This window comes from Lissotriton helveticus, chromosome 1_2, assembly GCF_964261635.1.
Source record: "Lissotriton helveticus chromosome 1_2, aLisHel1.1, whole genome shotgun sequence".
Classification (NCBI taxonomy): domain Eukaryota; kingdom Metazoa; phylum Chordata; class Amphibia; order Caudata; family Salamandridae; genus Lissotriton; species Lissotriton helveticus.
The window spans coordinates 250,311,392-250,335,040 of NC_136058.1; the positions used below are offsets into that span (position 1 = coordinate 250,311,392).

The window sequence follows — 23,649 nt, forward strand, 5'->3', positions numbered from 1 at the left end:
TATCTGCTCTGAGATACCTTCGTGTGCACTGTGAAAACGCTTCCAGCTTCTGAGTTGTCACACTCCAGCAGGGTTCGCTGGATCGGAGCTGCCTTTTTGTTGTATTCCGCCGCACTGAAGGAAGCGCTGTCGCGGAGATTGCCGGCAAAGGTCCGTGAAGATTTACGAGGCAAGCGCTGGCAGAGGGCGTCTCGTCATCTGCCATTTCCTGGCTTCCAAGAAGTTTAGCCGGTAAAAGAATGTATTGTCTCAGTCGAGCTGCAGGAAGCACCGACGTGAGACATCTGTTGACCTTTCCCGTTTTCCTGGGATTTTGCTGTCATTTAGAGAATGATCATTTTCCAGTTTCCTCGCCACATTGAGGAAAGTGCAGGCAGAAGGAAAACCGGTTCTGTATATAAGAAAGGTTGGGAAGAAGGAACATTATTCGATATCTCGAGAATCCTGCGCTGAGGTAAGCGCTTGTGGGAATTAACCTTTCTGGTGGCTGAGATTTCAAGGCTCTGGATATCTTCGAACTGTGCTGAGGTAAGCGCTGTTCTTCAAGAGACAAAGAGGAAGACTTTGAACTCTATGAGAGACTTTGAGACTATAGTCTTTTGGCCTATTAGGATACCTGATTTGTGTTGGAGCATTAGTCCTTCTTATCTTTTGGAACTAATCTGAACACAAGACTCAAGCTGGTCTTTCGTATCCTCTTTTTCTTTGGTACTCTTCTCATCTTACCTTGGAACTTCTTTACTGTATATATCTGGGGTATGTATGGATTGGTTGCACCTGATATTGGAATGTTAGGAGTTTGGTATGTATGACTAATGTTGTGCCTTCTGGTTGTAGGTTTAACACGGAGTTCAAAGAGAGAAGCATCTCTAGTAGAACTGTTGAAGTCTTTATTGGAATTCAGTTGTTTGCCTCAACTTAAGCCCAGGTATTGATCAGACCTAGCGAGAATTATAAGAGAGTAGACAGAATTATACGTTTTACTAACCATGTGCCTTTTTGTTGCAGATGTCCCTTTCCCCGCTGTTCCCTTCCTAATACCTTCCCTCGCCTGATTGCCTCGCTACTCTGTGTTTAGTTTCCAGAGTGGGGGACATCTGGAGGTGGACCCCTTTGAGCATCATCCGGAATCCAAGGAGAGGACGTGCATATTACAATAACAACAGCTGTAGGCAGGCCCAGCAAGCCCTGGTGGCAGCTATTAAAACCAGATCACCCGATATTATTAGGAGTTGTAGGGCTAACTATAAAGCAGCGCAGAAAGACGCCAGGAAAACTTGGGATGAAGATCGCTGGAGGGAGTTGCTACAGGCATGTGATGGTCGTAATATGACCCACTTTTGGCACTTACTAAAGTGGGGGAACTGCCCGCAACTATTGACACCTATTAATTACGTTGAGCCACAGCAGTGGTCAACTTATTTTGAAAATCGATTCAAGATTCTTGATGGGAATGCCAAGGTTGTTTTGCCCCCCAGTTATGATGAACCGTTGGTATTTGTACACAGAGAGGTGGAGTCTGTGTTGAAACTGATCCCGAGCGGCAGAGCTCCAGGGCCTGACTGCATTCCTGCAGACTTATTTAAGCACGAGCATGATATATGGGTCCCATATATAACTGTATTAGCAAATGCCCTAGCTAGTGGTGCATCGGTTCCCGATTCTTGGTTCGGTGCAGAGATTTTACCGATCTTCAAGAAAGGTGACCGCTCTGCTCCGGCCAACTATCGACCGATAAGTTTAATTGATGCGATACAGAAAATAATAGCACGCCTAGTACTTGGGAGAATACAGTGTTGGATGACCGAAGCTGATATCCTAACCTCCCTTCAGGCGGGCTTTCGGTCTCCTATAGGGACCCTGGATCAGGCCTTTAGATTTGTGCTATTGTATTGGAAAGATGTGTTTCTAGGTGGGAGCATGCTTTTTGCGGCCTTTGTGGATCTAAGATCCGCTATTGATCTCGTGCCAAGGGCAAAACTATGGGAAGTACTCCTGGAGCAGAGGATACCTAATGAATTGGTTGCAATCCTGGTTAAACTCCACAAACACACCTATGCTCAGGTCCGTTGGGATAAACCAGGGGAGGTAACCGGCATGTTTGAGGTGTGCAAAGGAGTCAGACAGGGGTGTGTGCTGGCTCCCACCCTGTTTTCTTTATTTATAAACGGGGTGGTCTAGTACTTTGTAAATTACCCGACTGACACGCCACCACTCGCTGGCATGAAAGTCCCACTGCTCATGTTCGCGGACGACACCCTGCTATTATCTAAGACGAGACTGGGATTACAACTGGCACTCTCTCGTTTTGAGGTGTTTTGCCGTGAACATGAGCTGGAGGTCAACGCGGGGAAAACCAAGTTCATGGTGCTCCATGGGTCAAGGCCTGTTAGCTTCGAATGTGCTCCTAATGACTCATTAGTTGCATCCCCATGGGTACACTGTCTCTTCTCTAATTATAAAATGATGAATAAAGGAATTAATGAATATATCTAATTGAGTGGAATCCTCATTTTATAATTAGAGGAGAGACAGTGTGCCCATGGGGATGCAACTAATGAGTCATTAGGAGCACATTCGAAGTTATTATATTAGACGTCAATGGTCGGACGACGCCACCCGTGGAGCACCTTCAAATATTTTGATTTATAATTCATATGAATTCATATAAACATTCGTTAACAAACTAGGCTGTGCACCTGGAGTTAAATTAATAGAGTATATCAGACATCCGCCCACCCGGACAGGTAGCACGCCATCAACGGAATCACAATGAGTAATAACTCGTATGAAGAAATTGCTAAAAGCACTCAAGCAAGAGCTGACACATTTGCATTTAAGGAGGATGAAGCCACTAGGATTTATGCGCTTATTCATGATGAAATAACACAGGCATCCACAAACCAAACCAAGGAGCAAAACATTAGACAATTAATATATTTGTCAAAAAGAGAAGTCAAACAAAAACTACATGCGAGCACATTAATAAAACATCACCGGGTACAGCGTATTCCCTGGGGTCTACGAATAGCTCTAAAACCCTCACTCTGTAAGAATTCTAAACGTTTTCAGGAAAAATGGTACGCAATCTTAAATAAATGCTCTTTTGGATTTAATTCTACTGATTATTGAAGAATTGTCAGGGATCTTGGAGGAATTAACAAAAGAGATTGCAGAAGTTTCAATGGAGCTTACAAGTATGATGTCTGCGGAAGATTGGACAAAAACTCTGGAGGATATAAATAATCCGATTGCTAAACATTCTCGAGAAATAAATGAGAGAAAAATTAGAAAATTTAAGAGGGACACCCTCGACTACAAGTTAGGGGAAGTCTACACATTGGCAAAAAAGGAGGAGCCGCCCATACACTCAGCAATCGGACACCTCTTCTTCAGACAGTGATACTTCTCATAGAACGCAATTAGGAAGAGTTCAAACAACACCAAGAACCCAAGAAACTACGTTAAGTGAGGAATCATCTACACATATCATAGCGACAACCAGTGCTTTTTTAGAGCAGGGTCAGGCACCAATAGGAGACCTAGGAGGGTCAAAGGAAAAGGAAAAAGAGAAGGAACACCCCAATACAAGGAGCACCACAGTTCCAAAGAAGGACAAGGAGAAGAAGAAAACTCCAACATAGATCAGTTAGTTATAAACATCTCGGATTATAACCTTTCCACCAATGAAATCAAGCTATTGCAAAAGGGCACTTCTTTTGTTCCCACAACCAACACAGACCAACTAGAAGTGGAGGTTAGTTTCTTCAGACTTATGAGGAAATTAAAGTTAAGGCACTTTTTTGACAATGTTTTACCCAAACAAGATTCAAGGGAACCCGACCAACTGATGGGATTAAGACCAAGCAGTACTTTTCAAGCTCCAGTGAGCCACAAAACATTAGGGGGAAGATTTACAAGCCCCTTGCGCCTCTTTTACGCCGCCGTTGCGTCAAAAGATGCGCCATGGTGCGGGGTATTTACAACGTGACGCATCTGGGAGATGCGTCACGTTGTAAAACCCTGCGCCAGAAGGAGGCGTTCCTGCGCAGGGGGGGGGGCGTTCCGGTGCAGGAACGCCTTCTAAAAGTGGCTGAGTGAAATCTACAAGATTTCACTCAGTCACTTTGGGGCCCATGCTGCGTCAAAAGCCTGCGCCTGCTTGAAGCAGGCGTAAGGATTGACGCAGCATTAACAGGATAGGGCCCCCAAGAGCATTGCTGGAGCTGCGTCGTGCATGCGACACAACTCCAGCAATGCGTCACTTTTCGGCACAGATGCGTGACGCATCTGTGCCGTTTTTTCCGCATGGTGCGCTGCATTGTAAATGCGGCGCATCCATGGTGGCGGAGGCATGGTGCACAATAAGTGGCGCATCCCTGCTAATATGCAGGGATGCGCCACTTATTGTAAATATGCCCCTAGATCTTTTCGAAAAATTGGTCAAACAAGATTCGGCTAAATTGAGTTACAGACGCCACACCAGGGAAAACATAACACAAAAAGATCTAGATACACTAAAGAAATTGGCCAATAATGATGGAATCATATGCACTAAGGCAAACCAGGGTGGTCATAATGAATACTAACGTGTGAAAATAAAGTTATGGAACATATATCGGACCCCAACACCTACATGAAATTGGAGGAGAACCCAACAGGAAAATATATGAAAATTCTATAAACTATCATTGACAGAGCTCATGAAATGGGAACAATAAATGGGAGGACAAAGAATTTCTTGATAAAACAGCATCTTAAAAGTCCGGTGTTTTATATGATTCTGAAGATACACAAAAACCTAAAAGATCCCCCTCTATGACCGATTGTTTCAACATGTGGCAGTCTGCATGAGCCAATAGGACAACTGTTGGATAAATATTTACAGCCAACTGTGAGAAAAATGACAACCTATGTCAAGGATACGACTGATTTTTTGCTCAAATTACAATCTGTGACAATTGAACAAGGAGAGACTTTGATTTTATGTACTGCAGATGTTAGATCTCTATATACCTCGATTCCCCATTCTTTAGGTATAGAAGCTGTGGAACAAGCAATAGTCAACACTGATTTGGAATTACCGATGCAAACTTTCCTTATGGAACTGATGTTGTTTACGCTTTTCCAGAGTTATTTTAAATATAAAAATGACTGGTACCAGCAACTAGTAGGCACTTCCATGAGCAATTCGGCTGCACTGGTGTATGCTAATATTTTTATGAAACAATATGAGGACATGAACATTTTTTCAAAAGACGAATGGTGTGACAACTCCAAATTAATCATTAGATATATTGATGATATATTTATAATTTGGAAGAATTCTAGAGAAAGGCTGGAAGCAGCCTTAATCAAACTAAATTCCATTGATGAAAGAATACAACTTACATGGGAGATCTCTAAACAGAAAATTACTTTTTTAGATGTGGAAGTCACAATCACCAAAAATGGGCTAGAAACTGATATATATCGTAAACCCACCGATAGAAACAATATGTTACATTTCTCAAGTTTCCATCAAATGACTTTGAAACAACATCTTCCATTCTCACAAATGACAAGGGTCAAACGGATAACATCAGATGATACCAAGGCACTACAAAGAAATAATGAAATGGGCACAAGGTTTCTAAATAGAGGCTATCCGCAGGAAACAATTGAGGAGGCAAAGAGACGAGTACAGAACATAAGAAGAACGGATCTACTCAGGGAACACAAGAAAATTGATGACAACAGGATAGTGGCAGTATCCAAATTCTCAACTCTCAGTATGAATTTCAAGAAAATCATAACACGACACTGGTCAATCTTAAATCTGTAACCTGATTTCAAGTCAATTTTCACTAAACCTCCACTTTTTGCCCACACAAGAGGAAGAAATATGGGAGAAATCCTGAAACAAAGATCGGGAACTACAAAGTCATACTAGGGGACAAGACCTTGTTTAAATTGTGGGAAATGTAACAATATCATAAAAGGTAATACTATTAACCATCCCATGAAGGGACATGAGATCAAACTTAAAGTCACGGCCACGTGTGATACATCTAATGTAATTTATTTACTCAAATGCCCATGTGGGAAAGTTTATGTTGGAAAAACTAAAAGGAAAATTAAAATCAGGATCACGGAACATAAGTCCAACATTCGTACACACAATGTAAAATCAACCATTCCAACTCACTTTTGGGAAGAACATCACAACATATCCCAATTAAAATTTCTAATATTGGAATGTGTTGAAAAACTGGAAGGAAGAGATAACAACAAAGATCTTCTTCAGCGTGAAAATGTTTGGATCCAAAGATTGTGTTCAAGCAAGCCTAATGGTCTTAATGATCGGATTGAACTGGCATGTTATCTCTAATGAGCAACCCAAGGGTTGTATTATCCCTGGATGGATTTGTGAATGCTGTTATTTTATCATACTTGTTAACATAAGAACAATGGGCCCGATTCACAGAACTAACTTAAGACAAACTCTGAAACTTAATACCATTTTGCTATTCACAGAAGGCACTTACTCATTTCGGTATTCTCAGAAATTAGGAGTCCTAACTTTAGGACTCTTAAATGCCTTCTGTGAATACCAAAAGTCTTAAAATTAGGAGTTTTCTCAATTTAGTAGTACTAAAGTTAGGACTCCTAACTTTAGGACTCCTGAATGCCATCTGTGAATACCGAAAGTCTTAAAATTAGGATTTTTCTCAATTTAGTAGTAGTAAAGTTAGGAGTCCTAACTTTAGGACACCTAAATGCCTTCTGTGTATACAGAAAGTCTTACAATTAAGATTTTTCTCAGTCTAGTAGTAGTAAAGTTGAGAAAAATCCAAATTTTAAGACTTTCGGTATTCACAGAAGGTATTTAGGAGTCCGAAAGTTAGGAGTCCTAACTTTACTACTACTAAATTGAGAAAAATCCTAATTTTAAGACTTTCGGTATTCACAGAAGGCATGTAGGAGTCCTAAAGTTAGGAGTCCTAAATTTACTACTACTAAATTGAGAAAAATCCTAACTTTAAGACTTTCGGTATACGCAGAACACATTTAGGAGTCCTAAAGTTAGGTCTACTAACTTCTGTGAATACCGAAATGAGTAAGTGCCTTCTGTGAATACCAAAATGAGTAAGTGCCTTCTGTGAATAGCAAAATGGTAGTAAGTTTAGGATTTTGTCTTAAGTTAGTTCTGTGAATCGGGCCCAATGTAGTCATATAATTGTATGCACAACATGCACTTTTTTGATTTTGTAACCACACACCTTCATTATTTTTGATCATTATTTTTGAGCGTTTTTTTCAGTGCCCACAGTACTGTTTGTGGTATTTTATAGACTGCGATTAATATTTGTGCCGATTCCCGTCTCTCGTTCATTGGAGTTCGTCCGTAGTCTTTCTTTTAACTCTTATTATCAGGTGATCGCGATTATCACCAATCAGGAACCCTGTGTTTGTACACACGGAAGTGCGGAGAGCGTCCCATTTTTAAGTTCGGAGTAACTACACAAACGTGAATAAATCTGCTCTTTCACATTTGGAGCGATTCGACGAGCACGAACAATATTTGTCTTAACCAGGTTAGTGCTGGGGCAGCAGGAGGTTATATATCTCGAGACAAGCATGATGACATTGCTTGTTACATATTTATCTGTTTATCTTTATTTTTTTAGATTGGAGTGTTACAGGATATATGGACTTCATGTAAGTGTTTTTATGCTTTGAGATAGGTTTATTTCGGGTTTTTTCAACACGAAGCACTTGAGCAAATTTTTTGTGAATACGTGTTTATAACACTTCTCTACACTTGTGTGTTGCACTAAGGGTTCCATCATCACTGTGTTTTTTCACATACATGTTACATTTAGGCTGAATTCATGTTTTTGAATTTATAGTGCTACTCCCTGAGGAAGGGCTTCCTGAATGCCCGAAATGCATAGGAATGATCATACCAATGATGCCGTAATCAATGCTGACGCTAAAAAGAATTGTTTGATGAAATAAGAAAAGAAATTAAACAAATAATTCATGAAAATAATGAATAAAGGAATTAATGAATATATCTAATTGAGTGGAATCCTCATTTTATAATTAGAGGAAGACAGTGTGCCCATGGGGATGCAACTAATGAGTCATTAGGAGCACATTCAAAGTTATTATATTAGACGTCAATGGTCGGAGGACGCCACCCGTGGAGCACCTTCAAATATTTTGATTTATAATTCATATGAATTCATATAAACATTCGTTAACAAACTAGGCTGTGCACCTGGAGTGAAATTAATCAAGGCCTGTTAGAGCACAGGTTCATATGGGAGGCGACCCTTTGGAGCAGACACCTGTTTTCACGTACTTGGGCGTCACTTATAGTGATAAAATGAGCTGGAAGCCCCAAATTGACATTCTAGCTTTAAAACACATCCAATTAGGTGGTGCTCTGATCAAACAGCATAGGCTGTCTTTAATCAAGCCAATTGCCCCACTCGTTAAAATCTATGGCTCCAAAAATGTTCCCGCAATTTTGTATGGTGCGGAACTATGGGGCTTCAGTAACCTGGCCCCACTTATTGTTGCACAGAATACATTTTTGGGGTCGGCTGTAGGATTACCCCAATACTCCCTGCGTCTTCCCTTACTGCTAGATCTTGGTTGCCAGGCAGTTGAGGATGTGGCACGCTTCAGACCCCTGGCTTTTTGGCGACGTCTTTGGACTACACCGGAGCTTTCTTTATATGCTAAAGCCATGATGGAAGTTAAGGGGCTGGGTGGTTCACACAAGATCTCCTGGCTGGCCGAAATCAAGTCATTATTGACAGACATGGGGATGGGGAAACTTTGGGCTAACCCAGATACAGGTGAGTTCCCATAAAAATAAATCTATAGTGCTGTGTACTGGGACATGATTAAAACCAAGAGATACAACTCCCATGTCGGTAGTTCCTTGACAGCAACCTTCCTTGATATTAAGGATGAACCCCTTGTGGAAGAGTATTGGGACACCATTATGAAGCCTTTAGATCGTAAATTGTATCACCAGCTCAGAGTAGGTACACTACCACTACGATGGTTATCTAGTAGATGGAATCATGCTGGTAGTGACACATGTGTCTTTTGTTTAGATCACATTGAAACCATTGATCATTTTTTATTTGCCTGCCCTGCGTACCAACAACCCAGGTGTGTATGGTTAAAACCTGTTTGTTTGCTTATGGGAACAAGATCAGCACAGGTTGCAAGCAGAATATTAAAAAAGGATACTACCAACCCAGTTGTTATTGGGGTAGCAAAAGTTTTGAGTTGGGCGTGGGTACTACGAATTAAAAAGGGTGGGGCTTAGTCGGCAGGAATGATCGATCTCATGGCTATCTGAAGTAGGATCTACAGTTGTGAATTATTGTAGGATTGCTGACCACACATTAGAGATCTTTAAACTAGTTATATTTTTAGATACGTCTAAGTCTATTGCCTATTTCCACATTTAATTCTATTTTAGGGATTTTTATAATGTAAATATTTAAGTACTCATGCATTATTGGATTTTAGGGGAAAATCTTTTACCTTGTATATGATGAATTTTATCTTGTATGGATTTTGTATTATTGTTTTAGATTGTCTTTTACGATGAAGAATCACAATAAAGACTTAATGACTGACTGACTCTTTCTTGTGTTATGTTTTCACTTTATTACTGTTTGAGTGCTGCATGGATACTTTACACATCACCTTTAAATTAGGTCGACTGCTTCTGTGCTAAGATACCAGAGGGTTTGCCTCAGGTTTAGTGATTTGTGGTTCGCTGTGACATAGATTGTGATTATTATTTGTGGTGGTTTCCCACCCATCCCCATCTCCTAATCCACTTTCTTACACGTCACAGGTGGTGCATAAAGATGATGTGATCGGATTGCTGATAGAAGGATGGCAAGGAGCGATACCCTGGTGCCGCAGATAGGTGCACTCATGGGTCTCTAGTAGAAACCCGTAAAACCATGTCTTGCACTTTCTTAAACATTTAACCATCCTCAGAACTAGATAAACAAAATATTCTAACCTGAATACATTTAGAAGACACTCAAACATGTAATAACTTGAAAGTATAATATTTATTCCCTAACAGATACACATTTAAAAAAGGAGTAACTACTTGTACCCACATTGAAACTGGCAGATTTACATGTGCAGTTTTTAAATTAATATTTTAATTTGGATCTCTTCAGCTTTGAATGCAGCAACCCTATATATGGTCAAACTCTAAATCCCTTGAACCACAAGAAGACCCCTGGTGGTTCCTCTGGAGGGGAATGTGCTCTGGTAGGAGGCGGAGGATCCATACTCGGCTTGGGCTCTGATCTTGGTGGCAGCATCCGGGTCCCTGCAAGTTTCTGTGGACTATGTGGCTTCAAACCAACCGGAGCACGGCTGAGGTATGTAACCAGACCTTGCATGGGTAAAGGCTGATACTTTTTAAATGGCCCCAGGACTGTATCCCATTTTATGCATGTAACAAGAATTTCAAATACAAATAATGATGTGCACTTAATGAATGCGTAGGATTAAAATAAATAAATAAAGAACAATGTTTTCTAGAAAATCTATAAATAATATAGTCATATTCTTCATATATATCCCTGCTTTGCACGTGATTTGCATCAATGCCTTTGATAAAGAAGTTATATGTGTGAGGGGAGAAAAGCAGAATGGAACCTCAACAGGCGTTTAAGTGCCATATGCACAATACACTTTCTCCTCCAGGGCAAATCGATACATCTTGAAAAGATGGGGTCACCTTAGGTGCATAAGTATTTATTGGAGACCATTTCATAAAGGATTCCCACAAAAATATGTCCAGGACAAATTAACATTCTTCAATGATGTCGATCATATCATCCACTGGTTTTCTGTATGGGTACCAGTCAATACAACAATTTGCAGATGTTTTGTGGCACAGTCTATGTTGAACATATACCGATACAGAAAGAGTAGGGTGAGGTCACACTGCATGTTGTTCTTCTCAGTTATGCCAGATGGGGTGGGGCCTCTGCTGCTTCTCAGTTAAGACTCTGGCCACTCTGAATTATGCCATTTGTGATAATGACATGCCATTTGTGATGCTCAGCTGTGCCACCTGTGCAGCCCAATTAAATGATTTAATCAGCTCAAGGGTGACATGGTGATGCTCATGAATGCCAGTTTTGCCCCTGGAGAAGTTCAGTTGTTCCAGCTGTGCACCTCCGTTATGTAAATGATGTTTGTTATGTGGCTGAATCATGCCAACACTGCAGCTCAACCATTCCTCAACTGCTGCTCAAATAGAGAGGTGCTGCAGTGTAATAGTGGCTGTGCTGCAGTTCAGCTATGCCTCTACCAGACATTACTGTCCTTTGTGCTTTCAGAAAAGGTATTGGCCTTGGTCACGTGTGCCCATAGGACTGTGCAGCCATGCATAATGTGTGCTACTCTTACACCCCTAAAGATGATTAATTCAGGTGGTTCTACTGCACACTTATGCCTTTCGTGGTACATAACTGTGCTACTTGAGAAGCCTAATTATGTTGTGGCAGTGTTCATTTATTCCTGTGATGAAGTCCAAATGCACTTAAGATGGGTGTGCCTGTGACCTGGGGCAACTTACGAGCTTTTTTTCAGCTGGACTCTGTGCCAGGTACACCCAATGTATCCTACCACAGGCACACCATATATATGGACACATTTTATCTAAGCAAAGTAAACATACATAATGGACCAAAACAACATGTAGAAGTTTATGCAACTTAAATGTAGAGGATAGCGTGGATTAAATGAGGGTCTCTAAAACCAGAGGCGTACGTGAAACCAACTACTGAACGAATCTACAATACTATAAAGAATACACTTAGGCAGTGTTTGGACAAAATATTGAGTTGTAAATATAGGGAGACAGAAATATCAGAAATAAACTATCGTGATACATACATATTGTGATGCAAAAATATCATTGTCAAGAATATCGTTTTTTTTAGGTAAGTAATGTTGTTTTTAAAATAATTGTTTTTAATATTGTTTTGAGCAATATAGTTGTATAAAATATGGGGCCACAATCTTTTTTCCAGTCGCAAATATTTGTAATCAAAAAAGGCCTTTTCTGATGCATCAAAGGCTTACCATTCGCAACTTAGGTAATCGCAATTATTTGCGATTACCTAAATTGTGGATGCATTTAGGGAATCACAATTTGCGATTCCCTAAATGCGATCCATCAAGCCTTTCCTAAATGCAAACTGTGCATTTAGGCAACGCTAATTACCATCAACTTCAAGTTGATGGTAATTTGCGCATGCTTTGAAAAATGCACAAAAGTGCATTTTTCAATGTAATGGTGACCTTAGGGCATGTGTGTGTTACACATTTGCATACCTAACTTTTTTGAGGTTGCATCAGGGGGGCCTTAGGCCCCCTGTCACCCTTGGAATTGCATTTGCAATTTGCGATTACCAATTTGGTAATCGCAATTTGTGAACGCATTCCCATTCATTCCTATGGGCCTGTAGGCCCATAGGAATGAATGGAGTGACATTACCTAATAGCGATTTGCAATTTACGAATGGCTATTAGGTAATGTTTAGGAATCACAAAATTTAATACGATTCCTACATGCAAGAGGAATTGTGATTCCTAAATAGGGATTCCTAAAATATCGCTATTTAGGAATTGCAATTCCTTATGTTGATTTATGTGGCCAATGTTTTTTAAAATTATTGTAACATGTTTTAGTTCATATATAAATATAATCTGTAATATTGTTTGTTCAATTATTATAAAAAAATTAAACATAGTTTGTATTTTTAAGTGATTTAGATTTTTTTATTTAGTTGATAATATTAATTTGTAGTGTTTTAGCGGATTGCTGGATTTGTATGGGGATAGGGTGGGAAGTTAATTAAGTAGTAATTAATTATATGATTGATACTAATTATGTCAATTATGTAATATTGATTTAGTTATATTTAAGGTGTGAGATACTGTGTTTGAAGCCGTATCGGGTGGATAGTTAATCAAGTAATAAATAATTAACAGTTTATTATTAATTGTTAATAATTGAATTGATTATCAATTATGTAAATTGTGCTATACTTATTTATTTTAGTTTTATTTTAGGTGTGGATTGTTAGCTTTGTAGAAGTATAGGGTATGAAGTTAATTAAGCAATAATGATATCATTATTTTAATGTTTTTTAAAATAGTAAATAACTATTAACATTATTTTGAAATCGTAAATAATTATTATTAAAATAGTAAATAATGATTTTTAAATGAAAATTTATTATTTACTTGACTATTAATTATGTAACTTATTTAATTGTTTTTTAAGGAAAATATATATGTATATATGTACATATATTACTAATCAATAACGTTCATATTAAGAGTTTAATACTTTTTCAAAATGAATAGGGTTACTCAAATATGTTATGCGTTTGAAGTGACGTATTTTCTCTACTGTTGCTTAGACTGGAGTGGGAATAATAAATGTAACTCCTTGTAAATCCTACACTTTCCCTACTGTTGCAAAGCCTGGAGTGGGATTAGTACATTTTACCCCTCCCAAGCCCTATTGCTATTGGAGTGGGAATACATTTAACCCCTCTGAAATCCAACACTTTACCTACTTTCACTACAGTTGTGCTGACTGGAGTAGAAATAGTAGAAATAGTAAATCTAACCCCTCTGAAGTCCATCACTTTCCCCACTGCTTGGAGTGGGAAATTGTAAATCTATCACCTCCTAAATCCAACAATTTTCCTACTATTGCACTGTTGGGAGTGTGAATAATAAATGTAACCCTTCTGAAGTCCAACAGATTTCCTCCTGTTGCATAAACTGGAGAAGGACTAGTATATCTAATATTCCCAGGCTCCAATACTTATTATTGGTTACATATATTTCTTATGTTTATTTGTTTATTCTTTTATATTTTTAGTCATTTTTTAAAAAATGTATAACATTTTTGTAATTGTGTTTTTTAGTTTTTTTTGGTTTTGAAATGTTTTGTATTTTACCTATTTAGTAATATATATTTTTAATTATTGTGTTACACACTATACACACATATATATAAACACACATAACATTTGCTTTTATAGTATAATTGATATTAAGGGGCTCATTACCGATGTTGGGTGGAATCAGTCCGTAACCACCCAGAATGACCGGCCGGTTTCCTTTCTGACCGCCTCCATCAAAATGAACCCAACCGGCCCATTACGATTCAGCCCTAAATGCTTCGACCAATGATCGGATCCTTTACGGGCCGTATCGTAATCGGTCCAAAAGTGTTAAGCATTATTGGAAATTAAGTAATTTACGTTATATTAATGTTATCTACTAAAATATGTAATATTTACTACCTTCTATTAAATAAACATTTTAAATGGTTTTCAATGATAATAGTATTAAACAATATGTTATATCCGATATTTAGGGACACAATATTTTTGTAGACAATATTTTTGACACAATATTTGTGGCAAACTATGCTGTTTAATAATAATAACAAATGTTATATAGAACACAGCTACTTCAACTGAAATGTTCCGGCGCTGAAGATCTAGCTCCACTGATACAAATGTAAAAGCAGCTCAGAAGAGTAGAAAAACTTGTTTTTCAAATTTTTACAAAACACCTTTTCAGTCTTTGTCTGTCTTAAGTAAATGTGCAAAGTGTTCCATAGCTTGAATTCCAAAAAGGTAAAGAAACTGCCCCCATGCCAGCTTTCTTCACAGAGGTGACATATGCCGGCAATGCCCAGATAACCTGAGATGCCTCAAAGCGGAGCATGACTTGATGAGGGGGTACAGATAGCGGGCACATGTATTCGAGAAGACCCTGTAGCACTGCACTGCCTCTCTCTTCAGAGGGAGGCAGTGCAGTTTACAAATGCAGGACCCATGAGGCCTCTCTTGGAACATTCAACACCAGCCGAGTACTGGACTCGCTGAAGTGTCATGAGGCGGGATTGAGACACTTCCAAATATAGAATATTGCAGTGGTCCAGCCTGAAAATAACCAGTTCCTACTGTTTTCTTGGCAGATTCAGACAGGAAGCAAATGATGTTCTTGAGTGATCTTAGAATCCCAAAAATCTTGCCCACCAAGTCTGTGATCTTTCTATCGAATGTATGGTTTCCTTCAAACCAAGTGCCTAGGTTTCTAACCATAGGCTTTGGCAAAGGAAGAGATCCAAACAAGTCTGGCCACCAAGCAGGAGACAGGATTAGAGGATGCTTGCCCAGTATAAGGAACTCAGTCTTACCTGCATTTAGTTTCAGGCAACTGAGGTCCATCCACTTGGCAACTTTTGACAAACAGGTCCTCAGAGAAGTGGCCACACTGGCTGAATTTTGTGACAATAAGATGAGTATCATCAGCATGTGATATTATATTAAAACCGTACCTCTCAATTATATGGTTGTGTAGTTCCTACTAATCCGTAGGTTCTGGGCATTGTTTGGACAACATAAACTAAGGGCTTGGTGTCAAGACTGGTTCTGGACACCCCCGCAGGATATGCTGGCCTATAGACCAGGTAGCTCAGAGTGCCACTGCAAGCCCCCCTAACTTACCAAGGAGCGAACAGTTTCTGGCAACCACTGACCAAAATGACAACCTTGAATCCTCAGGAAGCGTGGAAACAGTACAGAACCTTTAGCTCAGTCACTCATGCTCATTTGAATATATACAGAGAATACACAGTGGGACGTTTTCAATAATATTTATTGAACCAACATTATTCTTGCATAAAATATGTGTGCTGCCATGATTAGGAGACAGAAGCAAATAAACATTACAAGCACCAAAAGTGTCAACAGTAGATACAGTTCTACCATGGTGCTGAAACAATGAATATATGCAGGCAGATATGCAAAATGATGATCTAACATACTCCTACGATGCGGATCCTACTTTGAGTGTACGTAGAGTGTGTATGGGTGTAAAGCCAAGAATACCCAGTAGGGATGATCCATCCTCATTACCTCTTAGGAGAGAGTGACTCACGGAATGTCAGACCGGTGCGTAGTGATTTCTCAGAAGGCAGGGACCTTCGATGTCAGCAAAAGTGCCTCCTCTACCAATCTATCGGGAAAACAATTATTTATAATAAAAAGCAGCCTACGTGCATGTTAGATTAGTGTTGCTATGGATATGTAGATAGTGCTGTTGCCCCTTGGATGAAGATAGGAAGACTTTTGTACCTAGTGCATAGAGAGACCTAGTACATCATGTTCAGGGCATCGTGACAATGTTGTGCGAAGCTGGATATATAAACAAAGTAGTCTCTGAATAACTAATCCAACATTGTCATGCATGCAAATGTGTGCAAAAGGTCACAGTTGAAACATTACTTTTTAGGACAATGTAAGGAATAAGCTGCCTTGCTGCATGGGTCTAACTATGGGATATAACAACATCAGCAAGAGGGTGCATATATAGATTGAATAAAGAAGTGCTCAATGATGAGCCCTGTGGCACCCCTGATGTAATAGAAGAACCTGGATTTAAAAAGGTTTATGTAGCACCTGAAAGGTGTGGCCCTGCAAAAAGGAGAAATGCAAAAACAATTGATGGATAGAATGCAGAACAATGTCATACATTCACCCCAGTACAGAGATCTGGGCCTAAATCCATCGTTTTTATGCACTCCACACCACCCCAGGTCAGACATGGCTATATGCAAATCAGCCTTGACCCTGTGCCTCATGGGTAGTTCGGGCTGGACTGTTCCCATGAGGCACAGGGTCAAGGCTGATTTGCATATAGCCATTGTCTGACCTAGGGTGGTGTGGAGTGCAAAAAGCGATGGATTTAGGCCCAGATCTTTGTACTGGGGTGAATGTAAGACATTGTTCTACATTCTGTCCATCAACTGGGTTTTTTGCAATTTTCACCCCCGAGTGGGCTGGGTATGCTCAGACGTGAGTCCCAGGCTCTCCACACTACTGGAGTCAAGCTATCCAGGCTGAAGAAGGCTGATAGCCAGAAACCGGTCCTTGGATGCTTGATTCCGGTCTAGGAAAGACATGGCTTGGTAGTTCGGGCTGGACTGTTCCCATGAGGCACAGGGTCAAGGCTGATTTGCATATAGCCATTGTCTGACCTAGGGTGGTGTGGAGTGCAAAAAAACGATGGATTTAGGCCCAGATCTTTGTACTGGGGTGAATGTAAGACATTGTTCTACATTCTGTCCACCAACTGTGTTTTTTGCAATTTTCACCCCGAGTGGGCTGGGTATGCTCAGACGTGAGTCCCAGGCTCTCCACACCACTGGAGTCAAGCTATCCAGGCTGAAGAAGGCTGATAGCCAGAAACCGGTCCTTGGATGCTTGATTCCGGTCTAGGAAAGACATGGCTTGGTAGTTCGGGCTGGACTGTTCCCATGAGGCACAGGGTCAAGGCTGATTTGCATATAGCCATTGTCTGACCTAGGGTGGTGTGGAGTGCAAAAAAACGATGGATTTAGGCCCAGATCTTTGTACTGGGGTGAATGTAAGACATTGTTCTACATTCTGTCCATCAACTTTGTTTTCTGCAAAAAGGAGTCCAGTCATTTGAAAGCCTTGTAGCTGACACCTCTGCTCCACAACCTTCCAAGTAAGAGGCTGTGGCAAACAATGTTAAAAACCACGCTCAGGTCCAGCATCTGCAGTGCAACAATATAACTCTTGTCCAAAATCTGCCTGATGAACTCGGAGACAAGTAGCAAAGCCGATTCTGTGCTATAAAGAGGGTGAAAACCCAACTGGTACTATGCAGAAGCTCCTTATCTTCGATAAACATCGAGAGTTGTTGGTTGATGAATTTTTCTGCATCTTTGGATGATAACGGAAGCAACGATATTGGCCTGTAATTCTCAGGTCTAGTTGTGTCATGTGATGGCTTTTTGAAAGGGGAACTACTGATGCATGTTTCCTACACAGTGGTACCTGTGCTGTCACAAAAGAATGATTAATTAACCCTTTCCATGTGTCACAGTAGGCGTGTGCGGGGGCCGTCCGAACCCCGCCCACTCATTATTTCAACCGCACTGCGGCGGAATTCTCGCCGCGGTCAACAGGTTAATTTCCCAAGCAAAGGTAAGATCACTTTCACTCTTTGCTCCTGAATGCAGGAGGAGCAGGGTCAAATGGAGAACAAGATTTAACAGATGACATAAGGAGGCGTACATCGTCAATCCACTGAAAGTTCAAGGCAAACATTAAGACTTTGGGCATGGATGGAATGCTGAACAGAGATCTGGGCCTAAATCCATAGTTTTTTTTGCTCCCCATGCTATTCCAGTTCGGAAACAGCCATACGCAAATCAGTCTTGGCCATTGGTACAGACCATCCCGAACTGCCAGGCCTAGTCCTTCCTGGACTCGAAACAAGCATCCTGGGATCGGTTTTGGGGTATCATCCCTCATCAGCCAGACTATCTTGACTCAAGTGGCATGGTGGGCATGAGACCCACATCTGGGCATACCGGTCCTACTCAGGGTGACAAATGCAAAAAGAACAATTGATAGACACAATGCTGAACAATGTCAAACATTCACCCCGTACAAATATCTGGGCCTAAATCCATCTTTTTTTTGCACCCCAAACCATTCCAGTTCGGACCCAAACATATACAAATCAGTCTCGACCCTGCTGCTCATGGGAACAGTCTAGCCTGCGCTGCCAGGCCAGGTCCTCCATGTATTGGAAACAAGGATCCCGGGAACGGTTTCAGGATATCACCCCTCATCGACCGGCTAGCTTGATTCAAGTGGCATGGTGAGCATGAGACCCACATCTGAGCATACCCGTCCTACTCGAGGTGACAATTGCAAAAAGAACAATTGATAGACCCAATGCGGAACAATGTCAAACATTAACCCCTGTACAAATACCTGGCCTAAATCCATCTTTTTTTGCACCCCATGCCATTCCAGTTTGGACCCAACCATATACAAATCAGTCTTGGTCCTGCTCCCCATGGGAACAGTCCAGCTTGAACTGCCAGGCCAGGTCCTCCCTGGACAGCAAACAAGCATCCTGAGACCGGTTTCAGGGTATCACCCCTCATCAGCCAGGCAAGCTTAACTTCAGTGGCATGGTGAGCATGGGACGGTGGGGGCGTGGCCTGACGCTGATGGAGACGGGAGCCTGAATCGGAGCTCCCGCCGATGATCCCCTCTCCAGCACCATCCTGACCAAGCCCAGAAATAGGCCTAGGAGGTGTTGGAAGCTCTAGGGCATTGGGGCACCGCGTTGCCGAGGGTTGCAAGCCCCACCTCAGAAATACATTGCGGACAGACCTGCGAAGCCGCGGGACAGACACTACCGCGTGGCGGTAGTGTCCTCGGGGCGGACACCGTGCGGACTGAAGAATACCCAGAGTACACAGATCAGCAACTGTGGAGCGGGAGAGGAGCACCGGCGAAGGTCTGGTCTGTGCAAACCGCAAGTGAGGAGGGGGCGCTGAATGGAGCGGAACCCCGGAACCGGCATATGAAGACACTCACCAGTGGCCACTGAACACCTGGCTTTGACGGGGGCCCAGAGAGCCGGCGCTGACTTGTAAGGGGTTGGAGCACCTGCGCAGCCGGAGTGACGAGACACCTGTGGCGCTCTGCAACCCTCACAAACTGGAAGCAGGGGCACAGCCTGGCGGCCGCATACAGCCAGTATTGCTGGGGGACCACTGCGGGGACAGAGACCCACACGGCGACGGGACGGACAAAATGGCGGCCACGCGGCGGTAGTGTCCCTTGGGCGGACGAAGTGCGGACTGCGGAGTGCAGGGGAGTGCCCAAATCAGCAACTGCGGGGAGAGAGGAAGGTGAGCGCCGTCGGAGGTCTGGTCTGTTAAAGGCGCAAGTAAGAAGGCGGCGCTGAGCAGAGCGGACCCCAGGACCAGGCCCATGAGGGCACCCACCAGTCACCACTGAACACCTGGCCCTGACGTGGGCCCCGAGAGGGGCAGGAGCGCCAGCACGGTCCGGGAAACAAGAAGCTTGCAGCGCTTCACAACCCTCACAACCTTGGAACAGAGACACAAAATGGCAGCAGTATACAACAGGTAGTGTTGGGGGAACACTGCGGGGACAGAGTTTGATGGCGAAAGCAGCGGGCAAAGCAGGACACGCGGTTGGACACTTATACACTGCGGAGAGTGCCTAGCGCCCCTGAGCGGACTTGGGAGGCCTGGGCGGACGCCTGGTGGTGCCTGGCATAACGTGAGAGGGACAACAGAAGCAGGGGAACAGCAGCGCACCACGCCAGGCCTGCGAGGAGACCCACACTGGGGTGAAACTGGTGAAAGCGTTTGCCCCAGCAGCCTCCAGGGATAATAGTGGCCGCGATAGAGCCTCAGTCACAGATCCACGGAGTCTGAGGAGGAGGGTCACCGCTGCAGCCTGGTAGCCAGATGACTGGGCCATACAGGAGGACCGTGCAGCAGTCACTAATGCTGAGGCATACATGGGAGGAAGGCGATGTGGACGGGACCGATTGAATAGGTGGGTTGAGACACTGTTCAGCTGCATACGGGCGAATAGAGCCGCAAGGGGGCATGCAGTGGCAATCGAGACTCCAGGCCTGATGCAACAATAACACAGGCGGGTTAGGTGGAGACAGGCCCAAGAGTCAGTAGATTCTGCGATAAGGGAGGAATTTGACCACCAAGAGCACAGTGGACCCAGGGCGCTAAGGAGAGGCTATCGGCAAGCAGATAAAATACCTTTGGACGGTACGTGAGAGGTTAGGAGGTGGGCTCGTACCTACCCACTACATAGCGGAGGCATGCCCAGTCATGACCCTAAGCACCAGCAATGGTGAGCGAGACTTACGGAGCAGTACGTCAGACGGCCGCAGGTCCATCCAAGTGAACGCCGCATCAGAGGCAGCGAGCACCTACGCTAATGGCACCATGGCTCGGACTACCAAGAGACACGATACCGAGCTTCAAGAGGTAATGAGTGATGAAAACGGAGAACCACACTCACGCTCGGGGACCAGAAAGGAACGGGCGACACACCAAGAGGAGTTATCACTTCATGACATCCTACAGGCCATAGAGAGATCGCGAACGGCAGTGGAGGCCAAGATCAACACAATCTGGGAGGACCTGGGTCTCCTACGAGCAGACCACAGGAAGCTGGCTGACCGGGTAACGGTCGCAGAGGAGGAGCTAGAAAGCCTGATGCCGCCGGTAGCAGCAACGGCACACAAGGTCACAGACATAGAAAAAAAGAGTACGGATCCTTGAACAATGCGCAGAAGATGCGGAAAACAGGGCCCGCCGAAAGAACATAAGAGTCACGTGCCTACCCGAAAAAGTTGAGGGGAAAGACATGGTGGCATACCTTGAGCGCTGGCTGCGCACAGCGGTGGCGGAAGAGGGCCTGTCAACATTCTTCGCCTTAGAACGGGCACACAGAGTACGCGCTCGAGCACCGCAGCCAGGCAGGCCGCCGCGGCCGGTGGTGGCCCGCCTTCTATTCTATAAAGATAGAGATCATGTGCTGAGCCAGGCACGCCTCAACGGGCAACTCAAGGTGGACAACAGCATTGTACGAATCTTCCCTGATTTCTCCCGGGAGGTGCAACAACAGAGAGCGTCCTTCATCATGGTCAAACCGAAACTGCGTCAAATGGGGGTGTCCTACTCTATGGTATTCCCAGCCAGACTTCGTATAGTGCGCTCACAAGGAACTATATTCATTACCACTCCCCAGGATATTTGAGCCTGGATTGAGGGGCAAGATCCCCGAGGTCTACAACTGGAAGACAAAGAACCAGCTGGAAAAGACATGGCACATTCTCCTGACAGAGGAACGACCTCAAAGAATCACCCGACGACGGAAGAAGCCAACCGGGCTAAAGCCAGTGTGATTGCGGCGGAGGCCTCATTGAGCGCAGCGCGCGCCCCTGACCCACTGTTGCCTTCCGGAGGGGAGCAGAGAGACTCGGACTCTGAGACCAGCTCGAGGTCGGTGGGAGATGCCAGCCAGGCCATGCCGCATGCAACTCCCAGATCAGCAGACCACCTGATGTGAAGTGGACTGGGCAAGCAAGTATAGTCATGACATTATTGCGAAGGGGTGGGGCATGGCATTAGTACCGCCATACATATTGCCAAGAGGGGTCCCTAGGTACTTATACGAGCTCCCTATGCTGCAGGGGAGACCCAGGGGGGCGGAGAGGATGGCTGTCCACCAGGCGGACATTGGCCTAACCACCACTTCAGGATTCTGACTGTTCAGTTACAGTTTGGATAGGAGAGAAGTTCTCGCTTGTCCTGGGGAGGGGAAGTTCGGATGTTTATCTAGTTTTATTATTAACAGGGAGGGGGGCGCTGCTGTCGACGAAGGGAAGGGCCAGGGCATGAAATCCTACATGGGACTTCTGTGAGAACTGCAGAGTGTATCTGGGTACAGAGGCACGAACAGGGGAGAGTATGAGCACTCATGCAGCCTACACAGGCCACCTATAACATAATGTTGTGGAATGTTAGGGGCATGCATTCCATGAGCAAAAGTTAGACTTTCAAATCCTAAGTAAGATATTAGCCACCAGACTGCTGCCACATATGACCTCCTTGGTCCATTCCGACCAAGCAGGATTCATCCCTAGCAGAAATAAAACCCTTAATATCAGGCGTCTCTTTGCAGTCCTACAGCAGGGTACGGAGGAAGCACCGAAGGGGGCGATCTTTGCTATTGATATTGAGAAAGCATTCAATAGTCTTGAACGGGAATTTTTGTATGAGGTGCTCACGCAAATGGGGCTTGGATAGGGGTTCATCCAGTGGGTTAATATACTATATAAGGACCCAGTAGCGAGGGTCCGCACGGGCCGCACCATCTCCACGCAGTACCGGGTGGAGAGGGGCACGAGACCCCCTAATATTCGCTCTAGCGATAGAGCCACTTGCATGCGTAGCGCGCTCAGGGACGCCATATGAGAGTATCAGACTGGCTGATCAGACACATCACATTGCCTAATATGCGGAAGATCTCCTGCTGTTCCTAAAAGACTCTGTTGCAGCTTTAGAGGGGGCCCGGCGCATGATGGATGAGTTTGGCATGCTTTCTGGACTATGAGTTAACTGGCAGAAGTCGCGACTCTTCCTGGTGACAAGGGATACTCTGCCTCCCACGGGCCTGGGTGACCTACAGAGGGAGCCGTGTTGTTTCGGATACCTAGGGATGAAAGTATATCATGACCTCTCTGATGTTCAGGAGAGGAATGTAGCGGGGGCCTTGCAATCGCTAAAAGGTTGTTCGGCTTTCTGGGTAATGCTACCCGTGTCAGTGGCGGGGCGAATTTCCCTACTGAGAATGATAACCCTGCCCCAATGCTATATTTTTTCACTACCCTACCGGTGTGCATTCCCAGGGTGTGGTTTCGCTCGCTCGACTCTCTTATTACAACTTTTATCTGGGGGCCCAGCAGAAACAGAGTGGCCTTAGCTACATTGAAAAGGGCGCAGGTGGAGATGGGTTAGCAGTGACGGATATGGAGAATTATTACTTGTCAGGACAACTCCAATGATTTACCCAATGAGTGGCGGGTAGTCTAGATCCGGAAAGAAGGAAGCCCCCATTCACTCCGAATAGGGCGGATGTCATGAGTACATTAATGGGCACGATT

The 23,649-nt window shown here is 43.5% G+C and overlaps 1 pseudogene across 1 annotated transcript in view; it reads left to right on the plus strand.

The window, feature by feature from the left end:
• Positions 1-23,649, plus strand: part of LOC144800450 (vitamin D3 hydroxylase-associated protein-like) — a 370,773-nt pseudogene that overhangs the window by 70,302 nt on the left and 276,822 nt on the right. Inside the window, exon 5 of the transcript XR_013604355.1 lies at positions 10,215-10,421. The product of XR_013604355.1 is annotated as a vitamin D3 hydroxylase-associated protein-like (transcript). The remainder of the gene's footprint in view (positions 1-10,214; positions 10,422-23,649) is intronic.